We start from the raw sequence: 20,813 nt of genomic DNA on the forward strand, positions 1-20,813 counted from the left end.
CAGCACAGAGCCCGACATGGGGCTGGAACTCATGAACCTTGACATCATGACCTGAGCCGAAGTCGAATGCTTAACCAAGTGAGCCATCCAGGCGCTCCTGCATTTTTATTTATTAAGTTTATTTATTTGAGAAAGTTTATTTATTTTGAGAGAGAGAAAGAGAGAGAGAGAGAGAGAGAGAGAGAGAGAGAGAGACAGCATGAGTGGGGGAGGGGCAGAGAGAAAGGGAGACACAGAATCTGAAGCAGGCTCCAGGCTCCGAGCTGTCAGTCCAGATCCTGATACGAAGCTCAAACCCAGAACCTCGAGATCATGACCTGACCAGAAACCAAGAGTTGGACACTTAACCAACTGAGCCACCCAGGTACCCCTGTTACTTTGGAAAAACAGCAGCTCTCTCTGTTCACCACTGCACTCCTGCATGCCCTCTCTACCCCATCAGCACCTACACCACGGCTTACAGGTGGCTTTAGGATTTTAAGGCAAACTCTACATTGTACTGTTAAATTCCCCCTTCGCATCCCTTGTAGAGAGCCCTGAGCTCACGCTCCCACCTGGGCAGTAGACGCTGAAATTAATGCCTCCACACAGGTAACCGGAGCTCACTCTTGCTCGTTCACTTTCCTCACCCAGACGCCATGGTTGGACGATGTATTTTGCTAAGTGAAACTTTCTGCTGAAAAAAAAACAAACAAAACAAAAAAACTTAACAAAATTTAACAAAAGAAACTTTTCTCTTTCTTTTTAAAAACAAGCCTGTCATTTCTTAATTTTCTCCTTGGTACATTTTCCAGCCATTGTTTTGCTAATAATAGCTCTAAGAACACAAATAAAGCTCACTGGTAGTGGTAGATTTGGGGAAATTGCTACAAGCTTCCTGACAGCTTTATCCTGCTCCTGTCAGCCATTTCCCCCAAGAAAATGGACATTTAATCAGTGTGAGGCTGCATCTTATTAGCCTGGCTCATCAGCTTTCACCTCCTTCCAGGCTCCAGAGAGAAGGCAGAAACCTGCAGCGCTGCCCCCCACTGCCCAGGATGCAGGGATTTCAACAGGAAGCGGCACCTTCATGAATTAAGTACATTATTCATTTCAGTGTGGCTACGTCTTTATGGTAACCTGTAAGTTATTTCTAAACATTTGTGATTCTGAAGATTGGCACATGGAAATGTTTGAAATTACCTTTTTGAAAGAAAAGCTTACAAAATTGGGGTTATGTAGCCCACAAAATGGAAGATTGAGGGCAGATTTTAATATGTACGAATTTAATTGGGGCCTAAGAATAGCAGTATCAGCATCTTATTTCTCCTTGGAACAGGAGAGAGAAATGAGCTAAGGATGCTGGAGGAGAGATTTAGGGTTGACTTCAGGAAGAACTCCTGTTGAGAACATTGAAGAGCTGGACAATCTCGCAAGAGGAGCTTCAGAGTTTTGGTTAACCTTCATTCTGCCAACATTTACTGGGCACCTTTTGGGGATTTCCCGGTCGTGTCTAATTCTGTCCCAGAGCTAAATCAGGAAGATTTCACCCAAATGCTTTTCTGGACTCTGGCTTCCCTCACAAAGTAATGCTCTCTCCCCCACTGCCCCCATCCCCATGCCAACACTTTGCCCCCAAGAACTTCTCATCTTAATCTCAGCCACTTAGGAAGGTTCACAGAGCTCACAGTCCTGGAGGACCTCCCCCCCCCCCCGCTCCCCACACACACCTACACAAATACCAAAAACAACAACAAAAAACCCTTTTAAAATAAAGAATTATTCTGAAAGCAGAAAATCAGACCCACTACATTAGTCAAGACTTAGGCCTCTTGATCAAATAGCCACTCATAAGGCAATGGCATTTTGAGAAAAGCAGGCAGAAATGGAGGCCAGCTCAGAGGTTTGGTGACTCCCTGTAAGTTTGTTTATATTGCCTAGCTCTTTTACTCAACTAAAACTTTCTTTGCTGCAGAAAATGGCCTCACCATTGCCATTCTAGGATTCCCTGTATTCGGCCTCACCTAACAACTGATTGACTATCTATCCAGAACAGTTAAAACACCCAGTGCTGCAGGGAATGGCATACAATTTCATCATGGCAGCGATGCCCTGTTCAATGAATTGCATAGAACCAGATCTTCTCGTGTGCACCTGGGTATGAATCACTGACTCGGTGACCTCCGTTTGGAATCTGTTTTCCCATTGGAATCAATTTATCCTTCATGAGATGGAGGCACCTAACCTTTCTTAGGGACGCATGCCTAATTCCACAGAACTCTGGAGTGACTTCAGTTGTTTATATGGCAATCTTGTGTGATCCAAGCATCTCCACTACTGCTGTCATTTTACGGCCATTTGAAACATCGTAAGAGTCCTGTTTTTTATTATTTTTTAAAATTCTCCTCATGCTCATTTCCACATGGAAGGAATTCTTATGAGGTAATAGGGTGGTGGGGAGACAGCCTGCTTTAGCTCCTGCTAGTTATTCCATGTTATGCCCCAGTGGATTATTTGCATCTGGTCTCTACTTGTTAACATCAATGGGCTATGTTTGCATAACTAGATTGAATTATAAAAGGACTTCCATTTTGAATAGTTAACTCTCACCAAACCAAACCAACCAAACAAACAGATAAATAAAATAGAAAGTCTAAGCTAGAGATACCAGCCTGGAGAAACCTGTGCTGGGAAAAAAAAAAAAAAAAAAAAAAAGAATCTCCTAAAGTCTGTCACAAAGCCTTTCTGGTTTCAATTTCCCCTCTCCTTTTGAAATAAGATCCAGTACCCCCAGACCTCCACTCAGAATAAAGTTGCTGGGACTTGGCAGGAAGTGGCATGGCAGACCACCCAAGAATTAGGGGCATCTGACGTGGATGGGAAAAGTTAAACGAAAATCTGAAGATGATGTCAAGTAGATGAGAATGAGTCATCGATGCTCTGGCTCCCATTTCTCTCCAGCCAAGATCCTTGTGCTGAAGCATACAGTTAACCCTCCAGCTAGCAAGGGCTGGCCTAAGTCCCTTTCCAGTTCCTACCTTAGCCTCCAGGCAGTGTACAACTAGCCCTTTCGAAAGACCTCCAACGCTTTCAAGTTCTTGAGAAAGGTTCCTGTTTGCTAAACTCCTCAGGCTGTCTTCTGTCAACACACACCTCTTTTCCTTTTACTCACACACATTTCCTTATCACCGTCTGATGTATTTTGTCCCTTCCAATACACCGTGAGGTTCTAAAAGGCAAACAAGTCTGGTTCCACCTCAGTGCGCCCGGCACCTCCATGCCAATACCTGGGACAGAGCAGTTACTCAATCTGCATCCCTGGGCTTTAATTACTTACTTGTTTTATTATCACCCCGGATCAAAGTTCTCTCTTTTAGATTGCAAGATTCAAGAGGGCAGGACCTCAATTAGTGAAAAGTACAAGTGACTTCCTGCCAGGGTCAGCGTCACTGGTACGTGAATGAAGCAACTACATCTGGGGGGGGGGGTGATTTGAGGGGTTCTAGAAACACCCTTCCACCCCCTCACCTCCTGAAATTTTAATAAATGACACCTTTTCACTTAAGGTTCTGAGTCTTATTAAGATACGAATTCCCCTGGCAGACTAACCTGATAAGTTATCTGTGGTTTACAGTAGATAAAAGAAAGACATTGAGCCTAGGGAAAGGAGACCTTACTCAGAAAGGTAGGGGAAATGTGGCACAGGAAGCTAGGGTGTCAAATGGCCCCATTCACACCAAAATCTCTTCAATAATGTGTGATGGTGGTGTTGACATGAAGAATTATTCTCCTTCCAAAGGCCAGCCCCTCTGACTCCTTATGTAGTGATTAGAATATAAATAAGGATGGGGGACAAAAAGAGCACTTATTATGCCACAGACAGTGCTCAAAACACTTAACCAATAGTAACCCATTGTACCCTCCACCTCTCTGAGCTTGGCCCTATTACCATCTCAGTTTTGCACGTGAGGAAACCGAGGCATAGACAGAAGGTGACAGACCCAGGGAAAGAGTAAGAATTATTGACATTTTTAAATGATTAAGCTCCTTTCTTCATCCTCTTCCCCATTCACTCCCCCCTAACCCATGTCAAAAGACTTACTTTCAATGATTCTAAGGAATCTTCAGTGTGGGGAATAAACAGGCATCTAAGAAAGCAGAAACAGTGTTCCAGGCACATATGAACACTTCTACAGAGAAGCATTTTCAAGAAACGGCAACTGGGGCGCCTGGGTGGCGCAGTCAGCTAAGCGTCCGACTTCAACCAGGTCACGATCTCGCGGTCCGGGAGTTCGAGCCCCACGTCAGGCTCTGGGCTGATGGCTGATGGCTCAGAGCCTGGAGCCTGTTTCTGATTCTGTGTCTCCCTCTCTCTCTCTGCCCCTCCCCCGTTCATGCTCTGTCTCTGTCCCAAAAATAAATAAACGTTGAAGAAACGGCAACCAATGTGCTGTCACTGATGACCTTACAGAATATGTACATGGTGATCCAGCTTTAAAAGTAGCCAGGGATTGGGGCGCCTGGTGGCTCGGTCAGTTAAGAGTCCAACTCTTGGTCTCAGCTCAGGTCATGACCTCACGGTTCATGAGATGGAGCCCTTGTCAGGCTCTGTGCTGACAGTGCAGAGCCTGCTTGGGATTCTCTCTCTCCCTCTCTCTGCCCCTCCCCTGCTTGTACTTGCTCTCTCTCTCTCTCAAAATAAATTAATAAACTTAAAAAAAAAAAAAAGTAGCCAGGGATAAAAAAAAAAGGAAGGAAGGAAGGAAGGAAGGAAGGAAGGAAGGAAGGAAGAAAGAAAGAAAGAAAGAAAGAAAGAAAGAAAGAAAGAAAGAAAAAATAAAAGTAGCCAGGGGTTCCTCTAAATTGCAATATGCCCATTTCGGGTGCTTCCCCCAACACTGTCAATGAAACAGAGATGATAACCATGGCAGTCTTTATATTGCTTGACCCACACAGATGGAGCCTACCTTCCTGAGAGAGGGGATGCCACGTCTGTGTATGTATATACATACATAAGATGTGTGTAAACTTCAAACACACACAAGACTGGCAACAACTTTGCCTTGAGGAGGACGAGTTGAGAAAGTTCACCTTATGCATTGGACTAGAGAAGGTAGACTCCTTATTCATCTTCAGATGAGAAGGGTAAAATAAGCATTGGTTTCCTGGAATTGGACATGATTGCCCAATAATTGGAAAGAGAGTGTATGAAAGAAAAAAGCAGATAAATAGCAGAGTGAGAAGTGGGATGGCATATATTTTCTTAGTGTTTGTAGGGTTTCATCAAATAGAAGGGATGGGATTGGGAATTGGATCGGTTCGAGGACATCCTCACAGTGCTGCTCGTGGGCAACATGACTGGGAGATGACATGGGCGCCCAAGACCCTACCTCCGTCAGACAAGAAGCTTCAGAAACAACCTTGCCCACAAGGAAAGCCAGTGCTTCAGCCAGCTGTGGCCAAGCTGAGTGGTCCCATTTTTAGGAGTAGAGGCCACTGAGTTTCCCTGCACAATGGCACTGTGCAGAGGTTCTGCTGGGTCCTTCCTGAGAATAGATCCTTACCCACCAGCTTCAGAAATCAGCAGCAAACATCTGGGCCAAATGCCTGGGCTTCCACTCTAAGCTCTCCAATCTTCCTCGTGAACCTGAGGTGTTCTTATGTGTCCTGTGACTTTAAAACTTTTTAATGATCTTCACACAGCTCATATTAAAGAAGTAGCTCTTTGAAGTGCACCTCTTAAACCTTCAAAAATTGTATTTATAATCTAAGGACTTTGGATTGATAAATTTCTAGGATGACCTGTGCAGAGAATTTCCCAGATTTATTCTTTCCTCCTGTTATTACCACTGAAGGCCACTTTTTATGTTCTTGTATATACGTAGTGGAGGTTCAACTTGGTGAGATTTGTGGGGCCTGTAACTACTAATAAAGCATTGATAATTAACTGTGAATTTACTCTTTCACTTGTAGAAGAGAACAAGTATATTTTTCCACTTTGAAAGGAATTTCACATTCCTAATGACCTTGGCTGGCACGTAAACGCCATGCTACAAAAAAGTACTGACACCTCCTTCAGTTGGGCATCCCCTGCTTTCTGTCATCCGTGCTTAAAATTAGGAAGACACAGTAAGGCTTCTACCCAGCCTAACCGATGGGGTAAAGGAAATCTGTTCATACCTACTCTGGAGAACTTTTGAACATCCCATGAGGTCTTATGATTAGGTCTGCGTTGGAATGTTTGCTTCTGTCTTCAGGATCTCTAATTACTGATTTCTTTCTTTTTGGAAGTACTATGTTTAGGTACTAAGTCTTTATCAACTTATTCCTGGGGAAGGCTTTGTGTCACTGATGTAGCTGACTGACACTGCAGCTCTTGGTGTCTCTAACCTGGGCACTCTGTGCTCACGACAACATTCTCCTGGGGAGGTCAGAGTTCTCTCTGAGATCACTGTGGCAACGGCAGGAGCACTTTGAAAGCCCTACTTCATGGTGACAACTTCTTCACCGGAAGAATTATGAATAAGATCATTGACTACACTTTGTCTCTCACCCAAGGTATTGCTATTTGAATATTTCATGTTCAGTATCATCTTGACTATACAAACACCCAAGGCCTTAAGGAAACCTTGACCTACGCTACTGGTGAGACTGGCGGGAGGGGCGGGGGCGGCGGTGCACAGCCAGGTCATTTACCCAGCTTACCAGGACCCCTCGGGGCATGGCTGCCATTCTGTAGCAAATCTGTGCCCGAAAGTGTATCACCTTTTTGTGGATCCAAAATTAAATCCTTCAAACATTTGGCTCTCAGGGTATCTGCAGGAGAAGGACCAGAGCCAGGAGTAAGGAGTCTTAAAATTTGCAAGCCTCTTTGCCCTTTCTGAGGCTCTTGGATAGCCCAGATACCTGTTGATGTGGTAATACTTTGCCGATTCCTACAGCCAGACCTGATAGGACATTGTTATACCAGCAGCTGTCAGTCAACAAATCTCTCTTGTGGATAAGGTGCATCGAAGACCTTGACAATACTAGGAATGACTTTTCAGCGTCTCCACAGCAAAAGGAGGCATGCATCACCCACGTTGCTGGCCTTTTGGTAAGAAACAGGGCATATGGAGAAGCAGTGCTGGCCAAACTGAGAACTGTAGACTGATGAGTGCCCGCTGATCCCTGGCAGAGTTCTGCTTTACCTCGAGGGGAGAGCCAAGCTCTGGCTCTTGGAAGAACTGCTCTCTGCACTTGCAAGCAGAGGCAGGGCACACAGGAGAGGCCCCAGGAGGCTGGGAATGTGCTCAGGCAAACGTGAAACTCAAGCTTTGAAAGCTAAGCCCCAAATCCAAATATGCTGTTACGCAAAGTGTTCGCAGATTGGCTGGCGTTTGATTATCGTATGAGGTTACTTGTTGGCATGTGCCGAATAATTCCCTGGCATGCCCGTGGCTCGTCAGTGGCATTCCTTCCTGAGTCACCACTGGACCAACAGGCTGGCTCAGGGAGCAGGGAACAGAGCTGTCCAAGAGGCTATCTTTTCAATGAAACTTAAAGCCCACGGTCCTGATTTGCTGACGTGACCTTGCCTGCTTCTCCGTCTTCAAGGATGAGCTGGTAGTCTCTTCCCATGAGTGTTTGACAGACTTGAGGAAACATTTTGGGGGTTGCGCATAACTGTTGAAGTGAGGAATATTTGTCTGTCATCAGCTGGATGAGAAAAGTTAAAATCCTGGCCAGGACTTTGGAGGCCTAGGCAGATGGCATCTCTCACGGGAGCAACATTAGGCCAATTACAGCGCTCAGCATTTTCCCAACACTGTAGGTTCAGAGCTCTCTGCGATCCGTTTGTTTCTTTAGCTGAGTTTCTTAAACACACACCACCCCTTGTGGAGCTCTCTGGGCCTCCACCCAAAAGCTAAAGGATACAAAGAGGAAGAAGAAAAGAGAGCAGCCAGCTCTACCCAAAGAGAGAAACAAAGCCAAGCATTTCAGCGTTTCATTATTCTCCAAAAGCCTGTCAATACTTACAATGGGGGAAAACGGAGAACAGCCAAAATGTGCAGCAATGCAAAGTTGGCCACATACAATATGGAAAAAGAAGCAGTCATTAAAATCGTGCTGTAGAGTGTAGAAGAAACTTTAATGACATGGAAACATACAAACAATATATTGTTAAACGGAGCTAATTATAAGACAGCATGGACAAATGTGATTCCATTTTGTAAATACGTATGTATATTTCTATGCTATAAACATATAGAAAAAAGACTGAAAGGTTGTAAATTAAAATGTCAGTAGCAATATTTCTATGTTGGGGGAGGGTTATAAGTGATTTTTCTTCTTTTCCCCTCCAAACTGTCTACAATAAGCATGTCTTAGGGGTGCCTGGGTGGCTCAGTTGGTTGAGTTTCTGATTCTTTCTTTTGGCTCAGATCGTGATCCCAGGGTCTCGGGATGGAGCCTTGTGTCGGGCTCCACCCTAGGCATGGAGCCTGCTTAAGATTGTCTCTCTTCCTCTCTCTCTCTGCCCTTCCCCTGCTCACTCTCTCTCTCTCTAAAATAAATTTCAGAAAACACATTTTAGTTTTGTTCACATCTTTAGTATTATTATTTTGATTATCAAATAAAACAAGCTCATAGTATACGTTTCAAACAATACAGAACTGTGTAAAATGTAAAGTAAAATTTCTCTTAATCCTGCCCAAGAGATAATCCTTGCATACACACATCTATATTTTTTAAATTATTCTTGAATATTTATTCAACAGAATTATTTCTAGTTCTTCAATTTGCCTTTTTTTCACTTAAAATATCTGGGACATCTTCCTAGGTATGTGTTTCTTTGTTCCTTCCTTCCTTCCTTCCTTCCTTCCTTCCTTCCTTCCTTCCTTCCCTCCTCCTTCCCTCTCTCTCTCTCTCTCTGTCTCTCTGCCTCTCTGAATCCATCACCTGGGGCCCTGGCAGGCCAGAGGGGATGGGAGCTACAGTCACAAGCCCACCAGAGTGAGGTTCTCTGCCCTCCTGCTGCAGTCAGTCAGGGGGATGACTGGGCACTGGCTATCAGAGCTGAAAAGGATGTTAAAGGGAACTTAGTTAATGCCCCCACTGAGTGATGAGAGATGAAGGTCCAGAGACCGGAATCTAAGTCTTTTTTTTTTTAATGTTTATTTATTTTTGAGCGAGAGACAGAGACAGAACACAAACAGAGGAGGGACAGAGAGAAAGGGGGAGACACAGAATCCAAAGCAGGCTCCAGGCTCCAAGCTGTCAGTACAGAGGCCGACACAGGGCTTGAACCCACAAACTGTGAGATCATGACCTGAGCCGAAGTCGGACGCTTAACCAACTGAGCCACCCAGGTGATCCCAGAATCTAAATCTTTTAATGAATTCAATGTCAATAATTGTTTTTACTTCATCACACTGCCAAGGAGAGAATAGATATTATTAAGTACTTTTCAAAAAGCCCTCATTTTGCTAACCTTTGGCTGCAGCCTTAGTGTCCCTTGAGGGACCTGGGAAGGTTATCTCTCTCAATTTACAGATGGTAACACTGGTGAACACTTGCTGGGTGCTGGGTGCCTGGTTCTAAGTGAAGCTATCTGCCTGCATGATCTCATACAGTTCTCACACTGAGATGGGTCCTACCATTACACCTACCAGCTTCTCTGAGGTGGGTCCTACCATTACACCCATTTTATAGATGAAAAATGAAGATCCAGCAAGATGGAGTCACTTGCCAAGGGTGCCACAGCTAAGACATGATGGAGCCAAGGCTTGAACCTATGTCTCTCCGCAGACCCCCTACTTTCAAACATTACATTGTTTCTCTCAGGCTTAGCACATAAAGTCCTCACATAAGACAAATTTGAATGACTCTTTCCCTTTCCCCTTTGCTGTTTTCCAGTCCTTCTCAAACAAAGTAACACAGGAATGACGTTAGCTAACACAAGGTTTGGTGTCAGGCAGGGTTCAGGGGCCCCACTCGGTGCTCAGGATTCTGTGCCAAGCGCCGGGGTAAAAACAAAACAAAACAAAACACCCTGTCCAACCACAGCTATTCTCGCAGTTGGCAAAGGAGTGGCCTGGCACTCTTCCTCTAGGGATTCTGCATGTCCCCTGGAAGGCAGTAGACTGCTTGCTCCCCAGGTATTTTTGTTTCTTATGTAATTGTGCACTCGTTTCAACTCAGCCTACACGTTCGCACTTGCAGGTAAAGCCGATCTTTCTTTCAGTCAGACACACAATACACACTGAGTCATGTGTAGAAGGCCTGTACAATGTTTTTATTGTGAACAGAGCCCCAAGGGCCTCGTCTTACAATCCTCACGTGTGCGTCACCCCCACAGAGAGGGGGCTGCCTGTGGCCATCTGCACAAAGCCTCAGGAGGCCTTGCATGAGCAGTGAGCTGTCACCTTGCCCACCCAAGGCTGGCCTTCCAGGAGCTGGTGGCTCCAGACTTTCCCAGGCACTTATACCACAGCCTTCTTTACAGTTTGTTCACCTTCTTCTCTTTCCTTGCACTTTTATTGTCCCCTTTCCTCTGTCCCCATGGTTCTGTTAAAACTCTCTGCCTCGTATATTTTCTGATTTGCTTCGTCTTCTTGTGTCCTGGAAAGCTGCATTAGCTCACTGTTGTTCTGTAAAGCACAGAGGCTGTCCCCTTTCTCTTTCTTCCATACTCCCCAGAGCCTCTTCTGTGCTCCCACCCCAACCCCACGTGTCAGTTCACCTCTATTCTCTGCCACCAACCTCTCTCTGTCGCTGTTATAGCCATTCTCGACAGTCTGGAGGCGCCATCCTGACCAGGGAGACTCCGTGTGTTGAAACGATTCAGTGCGTGGGCCCAGGGGCCCGGCTGCTTGGGTAAACTCCGGGAAGCCATATAGCATCTCTAAATCTCCCGTTCTCCGAAAGTCAAATGGGATAATGAAAGTCCCTACTTCTTAGAATTGTTACAAGCCCCACATTAAGTTGCGTAACTCCAGGGTTTGGTTTCCAGACCAATATGCGTTACTGGTTGAGTGATCTTGGCCAAGACACCGAGCTTCTCTCTGCCTCACTGTCCTTGCTTCTAACATGAGAGTGCTAATAATAGGACCTACTCTGTTGGTATATTGGGAAGATTAGTTAATAAACATAAAAATGCCTGGGATAGTGCCTGGAACACAGGAGCCTTCCCCAAAGTTGTCCAATGTGACACTGATTCATGAATGTAAGATGCCTAGAATGGCTGTCTACAATAGCTGGAGACCCTCAAGAGGTGGTAGTTACTCATTTGCTGGAAATTTTTATTCCTTTTGCTCTCTGTTCTTTGGCTGCCCATCTCCTGGGAAGCCCGATCATGACCATTCTGATCAGACTCTGCTTTCATAAGGGCTTTTCTCTGCCTTCTGCACCAAATGAAAACCAAGCTGTGCAGAAGCCCGGCCGGTAAACATACAACTGAAAACTGAAAGAAGGGAATAATACAGCAGGTTTTCTCTTATAGTCTACTTTGCTTTTCTGTCATTTTTATCAGTGGAACATGTCCTCCTCTTTCTCAATAGTTTTGTAAAACACCCTTTGCAAATTACATCATCCTTAATTTCTCTCCTTAAATGAGAAAATGTATGTAAAGAGCTTAGAGCAGGGTTTCGGACTCCATAAATTGTAACTCTTACTTGTTTTATCCTTGTGAGTCTACTATAGCCACATTATAGAATACTCAGAAGAGAAAGGAAAGAGGAAAGAACTTTCCTAAAGTAACCACCTCTGGTCATTTTATACTCTCAAATTTAAATGCACTATGAGAACTCACATTTTAAAGGAACTCTCCTGGGACACCTGGTTGGCTCAGTCGGTTGAGCATCTGACTCTTGATTTCCACTCAGGTCCTGATCCCAGGATCGTACGATTGAGTCCCGCATCAGTCTCCACATGGTGGCTGCTTAAGCCTCTCTTGCTCTCCCCAGCTCATATGCTCTCAAAAAATAATAAATAATAAATAAATAAAGTAAATATCCTGAGAATAATTTCAGAAAGTGAAGTTTCTTTTTGATATGAATTAGACCCTTCAAGATTGCAAGATAAGGATGTAGCTACTTGGTAATATGAGGAAGCTCACATTGAGTATCATCTCCTCAAGTGATCTTCAGGTCAGAACGTTCTTAGCATCTCTTTGAAGATATCCTGGACATCAGTGTCCCTGCTATTTATATTTTCCAAGAGAGAAACTGTTCATTTGTCATCAACCAACTCAAAGGATAGAATATACCACCAGATCGCCTCAGAAGTACAGGACTTCACTTTTCTCAGAGGTGAGGCAACGTCATGAAGGTTAAAGCTCAGGAATCCCACCCCCCCCGTTTTTTTTTTGTAAAAACAACAGCCATCTTGGTGTACCTTCTGTAGGAACTCAGCTTTTCATTTAAGGGGTTCCTTTGAAGTGTGGTACACGGGGATAGCTCTTCTGATTACCAGAGCCTTTATATTCTGTGCCTTTACTGCCCCTCCCCTGTCCACACTAAAATATTCCTCACATAAAGCCACTTAAATCTTTTCTTTCACAGCAAGAAAGAATATGAATATGACTAAGAAAACCTTTGAATTTAGAGAAATAATTGAAACTCCTTAGAGTATAGTGTCCTAATGGGTAAGAGAACTTCACAACAGCAATAAAATTGTCAGCTTTTAATAATAAACTGCATTTTCATGGCACTTTGTCATTTGTAAAGCATTTTTTAACAGTCATTATAATATTTAATCATTTGTTTACTTATTTTTTCAACACCAGGACCACATCATGACTTTTGTGGGCCCTAGGCACTTCTCCGTTCTTGGGCCCTTCCCCCATTAAAAAAACCAAAACATTAAAATAGTCTAATAAATTTTTGTGGCCCTAAGAATCCTTCATTTTTCTGATATGAAGAAAAAAGTAAAACAAGTTCTATTCTAGGGGCACCCGGCTGGCTCAGTCGATGGGATGTGAGACTCTTAATCTCAGGGTTTGAGTTCGAGCCCCACATTGAGTGAGGAGATTACTTAAAAATAAAACCTTTAGAACTAACTAACTAAATAAATAAAAGTTCTATACTAACAGTCCTGTCTTTTTCTTATGATTTTAAGAAAAATCAAACATTTTCACGGCCCCCTAAAAAATATTGTGGACCCTGAGCCTACCATGCTTACTGGATAAGGCAGCCCTGCTCCTCAGCCTGTGCCAGATGTGGGCTGCGGGTTAGAGATACAAAGATGAACGTACATGGCTCCCATCCTAAGGAGCTCAGCAGCCTCGGGGAAGCAGACCTCCAAACAAGCCAGTGTGACACCCCACAGTCAGGGCTACCAGTGAGGCTGTTAGCAGGTTTCCCAAGAGCATGGGGGGGCCAGTTGTAACTCGGCACAGAGCGGGAAGATGGCTCTGTAGAGGAAACATAGCCTGAATGGCTCTTTAAGACAGCATTTTTCAGCAATTTTGGGTTGAAGGCCCAGTTTCAAATTTTAGAATTTTTGGCAGGCCACTTGAGGAACTGAGAAGTAAACACTGGGCCAAAGAAGCAAGTTTCACAGAATTGTAGAAACTTGCTATTAATCTCAGTATATGGTGACAGAACATGATTTTATATTCTGATCAATACTCAAGGTTTAATTTTGCTACCACCGTGGGTGCATACCATTGCCTCAGTGTCAGCCAACTGTGTCAAACTGAGCAGCTCCTGTGGCGCTAGATGGAGGAGGACCCTGAGAGCGAGTGCTGGGAGACTCAGGGCATCTAGCTGGTTCTAGGGGGAGACCACAGGCTCAATGGAGGGTGAAAAACCTTTCCTTTCTGATTATATAAAAGACTAGTCAGGGCAGAAAATAATTCTCAGTGCTGGGGAAAAAATAAAACCAAAACAAACCAAGGCGATACCATTTAGCTTCATTTATGAAAAAAAAATTGTATTCTAGACATCAATCAAGTTTGGCAAATTTTGTCAAATCAAATTTGACAGCTGCGACGTGTTCAAGATACGCCAGCTGCCAAGCTACAGTGTTGAAATCTACTACTGTCAGGATAATAACAACAGACACTTACGGCGTCCCAGGGACCATTCTGAGAACTCTGTATTTGTTTTTAATCTTCATAATAATCCTACTAAGTGTTATTATTATCCCCATTTTAAAAATGAGAAGACTGAGACACAGAGACTTTAGATGACCTACCTTAGTAATTGGCAGAGCTGAGATTTGAACGCAGGCCTTCTTGGCTCCAAGATCTGTGCTGTTAATCACTGCACTTCACCCCCTGTATGAATGCCTCTGGCACATCCTCCACTGTGTTGTATCTGGCCACCATTACTAGATCAGCCTCACACAGAAGCAGCTTCACAGCACCTCACAGAAGGCTTCTTACCTGACCGTGCAGAACGGAGTAGGAATCTGCTCACCCCAGGTGAACAACACAGAAGGCCTTTGAGAAGTTACAATCCATGGGGAACATTGATTTTGCCAAACAGAGAATGTGGACAAATGGCTCAATCCCAAGACAGATTTCATACAACTTCTCAGACAGTCCTACAGGAACAAGCAACCCATCACTAGTAACAGTGGCAGGCCATCTGAAGTATAGGGTGCTCCATTGACTGCATTTCAGATAAATGACAAATAATTTTATTTGTTTATGATAAGTTATGTCCCAAATATTGCATGGCACATACGTATTGCAAAGGATTCTTTGTCGTTTCTCTAGAATTCAGAGTTGAGTGGGTGTTTAGTATTTTTATTTGCTAAATATGAAAACCCTAAGCAGTAGCCAACTTAACATGCATGCTCATACAGGCCACAGGCCCTGACTCCTTCCTCCATGGTTCCTCCATTTCTCATCCAGGTCCCTGGAATCCCATGACCATAAAGAACGTGCATGTGAGCCTTTGTCTCAGCCCCAGCTTTCTGGGAGCCCAGACTACAAACCACCTGGGCAAAGATTTTGTCAGGCAATGAGGTAGCCATAATGCTCACCATCACTCTGTAAGACAGGCACTGTTACCACCATCATGGCACCCAAATTACAAATAAGGAAACTTAGGTTCAGGAAGTTCTGTCCATTTGCCAGAATTCACCCTCAGCTGCTCTAGGTCCACCAGCCTCTTACTAGAGAAGAGCTCTCCAGATTCTTCGTGAGAGACACTGAAACATTATTGGAATGAGCATTAATTGGTTTAGATAACCATTGATTCATTTAATAATGAACTCCATTTGTTGAAAGAAACTCCCACGGCCTTGCAGTCAAAGGGATGAAGTAGCATAACGCACTGAGAGAATCAGTCTCAAAGCAGCCATAATATCAAGGTGCCCAACTTCTCTTGCTTTGTGCTAGTTGGAATGATCAAAGTGAAAACATGCAGTTTTCAACCTCAGCTCTTCACAATAAAACTAGCAGCACAGTTTTATTTCTATGTATAACTAAATATCATGTGTTCATTCTAAAAGTGAGGACTGACTGCAGAGAGAGTTTCAGCAAGTCTTGAAATTATACTTGCCTTTAATCTGCATCAGAAAGTTTGTTTTCTTTCCCAGTAGCCTTCTAATAAGCCATATATATATATATATATATATATATATATATATATGTGTGTGTGTGTGTGTGTGTGTGTGTATAATCAGTTGGAACAATTAGAGAAAAATAACAAGGTTAGAGAAAACCTGTGTCAAAGCACTTGTACCTAGTGGGTTTACACAGGAATGAAACCACCTTGCAAACTTTCAAAGATGAAGCCAAACCTTGGTAGTAAATAAACCTAAAATGAGGAGGAAGTTTTCTTTTCTATATACACTCTATGAAATGGAACCTCTTTCTTGTCCCTCTTAGTCTGCTGGGACCTTCCTTAGGTAGGAAGGAAGTTACAGGAATGAACCATCTTGTGGAGGTGAGAAAAGCTCTCTCTGCGGTGACTGGATTTGCTCCTGGAATTGGCGCCCCCTGTAGCTCTCCAGTCAGGCTTGTTCTTATAGCCCAGAGAAGCAGGTGGATTGGATGGCTGGCTCCAGTGACCTATGGCTGCCTGCCCAGTCCCTTGGGCATTGCAAGGCCCCACCTTCTACCTGGCCTGTGGCCTCTGACCCTGGCCCTGTGGCCAACATGAAAGTGGGGGCGGTAGGGGGAGGATAGGTATCAGGCTGCCTGGGCCCAGGCCACAGATGAAAGAGTCACTTGTTTCCATTCCTCAAGCTCACTTGTGAGGTCCTGGGAGCTGCAGAACTGGTATTTCTCCAAATCCTGGCAGCTCACGTGGCCGTGTAGACAAGCTGTCCTGACAGTCGTACATGTGTATTGTGGTGCATGGGTGGCGCCAGTCTGGCTTCCAGTCCCAGCTCTGCGATCGACTCGCTCTGGGACTTCAAGGAGCCCCCTTTGCCTCTCAGGAGCCTCATTTTCCTCATCTGTGAAATGGGACTGTTGGATCCCTGTAGGTGGTTGGGCAGGGGTAGGGAGTGAGGTGCAGGGCAGGGGGCTGCTAAGTAGGCAGTTCCCAGGGATCTATAATCTTCCTCACCACCACTCCCAGAGTGAGCTAAAATCATCCCACTTTTATCTGTCTTATGTTGTGTACATGCACATAAGGTTTTCTTTGAAAAAAGGGGTTCCATTGCTTCTAAAAACCAATAGAGTAGGCTATCCCTAAGTGACCTGCCAAATGTATTATTCTATGATTCCATGTTTCCAAAACAAAAGTTCAGACTTCGCTTTTTTAAAGGGTTGTGTGCTACTTGTGCGGGTGAGAAATGATGATACGTAACGATATGTTTCTGTTACTGAAGACTCTTCTGTGGCCTCCCCAAGGGGACCTATAAAGTTTCCAGAGCCCGAGCCCCCTCCCTTGTTACACCTGATAAAAGCTCCCATGTTAATTATTTAGCCACTGGTGCTGACTGGAACATAGTTGTATAATGAAACTGCCTTGAAAACATTTCCGCGTGTAACATACGGCTGTGGCGATTTAAACATATTTTTTCTTCTTTCCTATCAGCAGTTATTTTATGGACTGGGCTTAGCTGGCTTGGCAACAAAGGGCACTGGATTGGTGAATTATTCATGTAATCTACATTTCCTGGCTGCTGTAGATAATTGACAGGTGTCATGTCACCTTTTACAAACGTCCCACAATTAGGGACTATATATCAGTGTTTGACTTCGAAGTAAAGCTCCCTTTCCAAGCCAGTTTCATATTTTATTTACAGCTTGGTGGCGTTTTTGACTTGGCTGTCTATTTCTCTCACTTTCCATTCCAAGCCTTTTGCTCCACTTAATATAACCAGGAACATTTAAATAATAAGACTCCCTCTCAGTTTGCTAAAGGCAGTCACTCATTGCTGCCGTGTTTTATTCATTCAGCCATTATGTTAGTCAATTTCTTGATTTAAGAAACCCAGGATAAAATGCAGCTGTAAGGAAACCATGATATAAATCTGTTTTTATGACTTGTTTGGTTCACAGGGAGAAAACTAAAAGCAAATCTTCCCGGGGTCTGACACAAGTTGTAAACTGTGGGGAAAGTTAGCTAGTTAAAGAATATGATTTACTTAATAGGAGCAATGGAACATTTCAGATCTCCACCAGAGCTGGAAGTTTTCTAGCATCAGGAATAAAGCCAAGGTGAGTTCTATTTAGGCCCAGTGAGAAAATCCGGTATGAAAATAAACCTGGAATTGATAACCCTGAAGACTAATGAGAGGACACAGCCATAAATTAAACACGGTGAGTGAAATGGAACCTTCGAAATTGTCTAGTCCTACCCTTCCACTTTACCTAACAAGAAACTGAGGCCTACGGCATGCAAGGGCTTGCCCACCATCCCAACCCTAGTTAGTGGAAAAGCTAAAAGCTGGGTCGGCTCATTCCTATTCCAGCACTTTTACTGCCCTGCAAGGCCACGGATCATTCTTGTTCCCTCTTCAGTATCCACTCACCTCTTCTGCTGCCGACAGTTACTTGCTGTTCCTTGGGAGAAGTCACCTCATTCTCAGTTAGGTGATTTGTTTGGAATTCTCTCAGGCCTACTCTAGGTGTGAGCACAGTTGACTAAGTCCATTGGTGAATCCATGTTCCCAAAGGGATGTTTCAGCAATGGCCATGTGACCCAAATCAGACCAGGGAGAGGCAGTGAATCCCAGCACTTGCACAGGCTACTGGAAGAGATTTTCTGCCCACTAGATTGGGTGGTATGAGGTTATGGGGTCTGCAGCTTCTACAGATCTTATGCTCTCTGCATGGAAGAGGCTGGAACTGCGGGGAACGGGTGGGGAAACATGTCTTGTGATACCTGAGGGTGAATCCTGCAACACAAAAAAACTGAGCAGAGAGAGCAAACCTTGGTTAAGTAAACATATCATTTATCTTCTAAACTAGGACAACTTCGAGAATGAAACCGGGCAAGACATACACCAAACAAGATAGGATGCGTAAACAGGACTATCCTGGGCAAACAGGAACATATGGTCCTCCCGCTCTACGATGGCATCATCTGACCTGCTGGGTTTAGCCTGGCCTCTGGATTAAGCTAGCTGAATTAAGCTGGCACTCTCTCTGGCCTTTTAGTTTAGGTGACAGTGAACTCACTTCACCGTTGAAGCCGGTTGGAGTTAGGAGTTTTGTAACTTGCACATAATAGCTTTAACCAACACAAAAAGGCTGCTTCCTAATTGTTTTGCTTTCTGAAATCTTGTCCTATATCATATTTGAAGCTTGCAATGAAAGGTAATAATTACACACTTAGATTTTAATAAATGTTAAAGCTTCATATTTAACATTTTATTTCAAATAATAAAAACTAACACATGTAGAAACTTTACAGGTGAAAGAGGACTTCCAAATTAAGTATCTCATTTGCACTAATCCCCTTGTGAAATAAGTATCACCCAAGGTTCACACGGCTCATGTGGCATATATGCAAAGGTGACTTTTGGCAGGGGGAAAAACACCCACCACACTGAGCTTTATTGTTTGCCAATTTCTTTTTTAACATTTATTTATTTTTGAGAGAGCACACACAAACAGAGAAAGGGCTGACAGAGAGGGAGCCAGAGGATCTGAAGCAGACTCTGTGCTGACAGTGATGTGGGGCTCAGTCTCAAACCATGAGATCATGACCTGAGCCCAAGTCAGATGCTTAACCGACTGGGCCACCCAGGTGGCCCTACTGTTTGCCAATTTCTGTGGTGTGAATGTTCCAACAATAGCCAATTTCAAGGCATCATCCTGACATCACTGGATGTGGAGTTGGGAAGAGAGGCATTGGCTCTAGAGAGCCCACTCCAATACTCCACTGCATGGAATGTGACTCCAAGACTTTCAACTCCATTTCTTTTTTTTTTTTTTTTAATTTTTCAAATGTTTATTATTTATTTTTGAGAGAGAGAGGAGACAGAGCATGAGCAGGGGAGGGGCACAGAGAGAGGCAGGCACAGAATCTGAAGCAGGCTCCAGGCTCTGAGCTGTCAGCAGAGGGCCCAAGGCAGGGCTCGAACTCACGAACTGCGAGATCATGACCTAAGCTGAAGTTGGACGCTTAACCAACTGAGCCACCCAGGTGCCCCACCACTTCTTAAATTCATCCTATTTTTCTGTTCCACATGTTTGGTGTGAGGCAGTCGCTTCTGAATTGTGGTCTCGTAACGATGGCAGATGTGCCTCAGGGCCGGTGGTACTTCAAGCCTGCAAAAGAGATTTCTCCAGAGCAGAGCTGCAATGGCAAGCCCAGCCCAGACCTTGTGTTTCCGAAGCCTGTCTTCCCGGATGCCTGCCCTCAGCATGTCTCTGGGACTTCAGCATTTGCTATGCTCCCCACTTGAATGTGGCTACTCGCCTGCCCCCTCCCCCTCCTCCCTCCGCCACTCGGCTTCTGCTTATCCTGCAGCTGGTTAGGTGACTTGTCCATGTCTTTTGCTCCTCCAGGGCTGCTACATGTAATAAAGAGCGGTACTGCCTCCCTTTACCACAGAGTGAGAAGCCGAGGCCTTGGAAGGTCTTCTGTCCTAGAGTCCTATGGGCTGGCTCAGTGACAGCAACTCTCTGTGCTATTCTCTCTCTGGTTGCTGCTGTCAGACCTAAGCTCCCACAGTGAAGGGGACACTTACAAAGCCTGTTCCCAATTATGATCTCATTTGAAGGCATTGACCGGATTGTGAGCTAAATGCTTTGCCTCAGCAGAGAGAGTTAGGAGAAGGGTTGAGTCATGTGAAAACCCTAGTGGCAGTAACCTAATTTCCAGTCCTGGGGCTTAGGGGAAATTAGTCTAGCTTTGGAGGGCTTGCCTTAGAAGCTTGAACTTACTGGCTGTGAGCAAATGCCACCATAACCTTAATCGTCAAAAAGTATGGAGCCATTGGACTGCATGGTAAAAATAAATTTGCATCTTTGACATGCAAAATACATAAACATTGAAAATTAAGAAAGTCTTCTAGTAATATTTCAACTCAAATATTTCGAGACTACTTTTCAGTTGCGACTGATATGCCCTGTGAGTTGGGGAGGAAGAGAACAATGATACCACGGTAGTGACAATGGCTGGTTGTCACTACCTCTGTGGTGGGTGCTCCCCTGTCCACTCTCAGAAGAATGATTTTAAAAATCACTTAGGTTTCATTTTAGAGTAGGTTTTCATACTTGCGCTTGAATATGAGGCACATCAGAGCACCTGAGCATTCCCTTAGAACAACTTAAGGAAGCAAGTTTGTGGATAACTGGAAAGCTGCCCTCTCTCTCCAGGCTGCCCTCCTGCAAGGGCAATTCCTGGGGGAATAAAGGGTCCTTTTCCAGAACGATTCAAATCTGGAAGGTGATTCACGCCCCCTCTAGTTTTTCCCATAGAAGAGATTATAGT

General features: G+C 44.3%; 1 long non-coding RNA gene across 2 annotated transcripts in view; it reads right to left on the minus strand.

The window, feature by feature from the left end:
- Window positions 1-19,022, minus strand: part of LOC121015447 (uncharacterized) — a 31,692-nt gene extending 12,670 nt beyond the window's left edge. The window contains exons 1-4 of one of the 2 annotated variants that reach the window (XR_005783834.1): window positions 17,902-19,022; window positions 14,158-14,347; window positions 11,771-11,934; window positions 555-673 (exon numbers count right to left, since the gene is read on the minus strand). This is a non-coding gene — a long non-coding RNA (uncharacterized LOC121015447). Of the gene's footprint in view, window positions 1-554; window positions 677-11,770; window positions 11,935-14,157; window positions 14,348-17,901 lie in introns of both variants that reach the window. The other variant, XR_005783833.1, reaches the window with a different exon arrangement.
- Window positions 19,023-20,813: the final 1,791 nt, after the last annotated feature.

Source organism: Herpailurus yagouaroundi, unplaced genomic scaffold (genome assembly GCF_014898765.1).
Source record: "Herpailurus yagouaroundi ecotype Mexico unplaced genomic scaffold, PumYag 29, whole genome shotgun sequence".
NCBI classification, from domain to species: domain Eukaryota; kingdom Metazoa; phylum Chordata; class Mammalia; order Carnivora; family Felidae; genus Herpailurus; species Herpailurus yagouaroundi.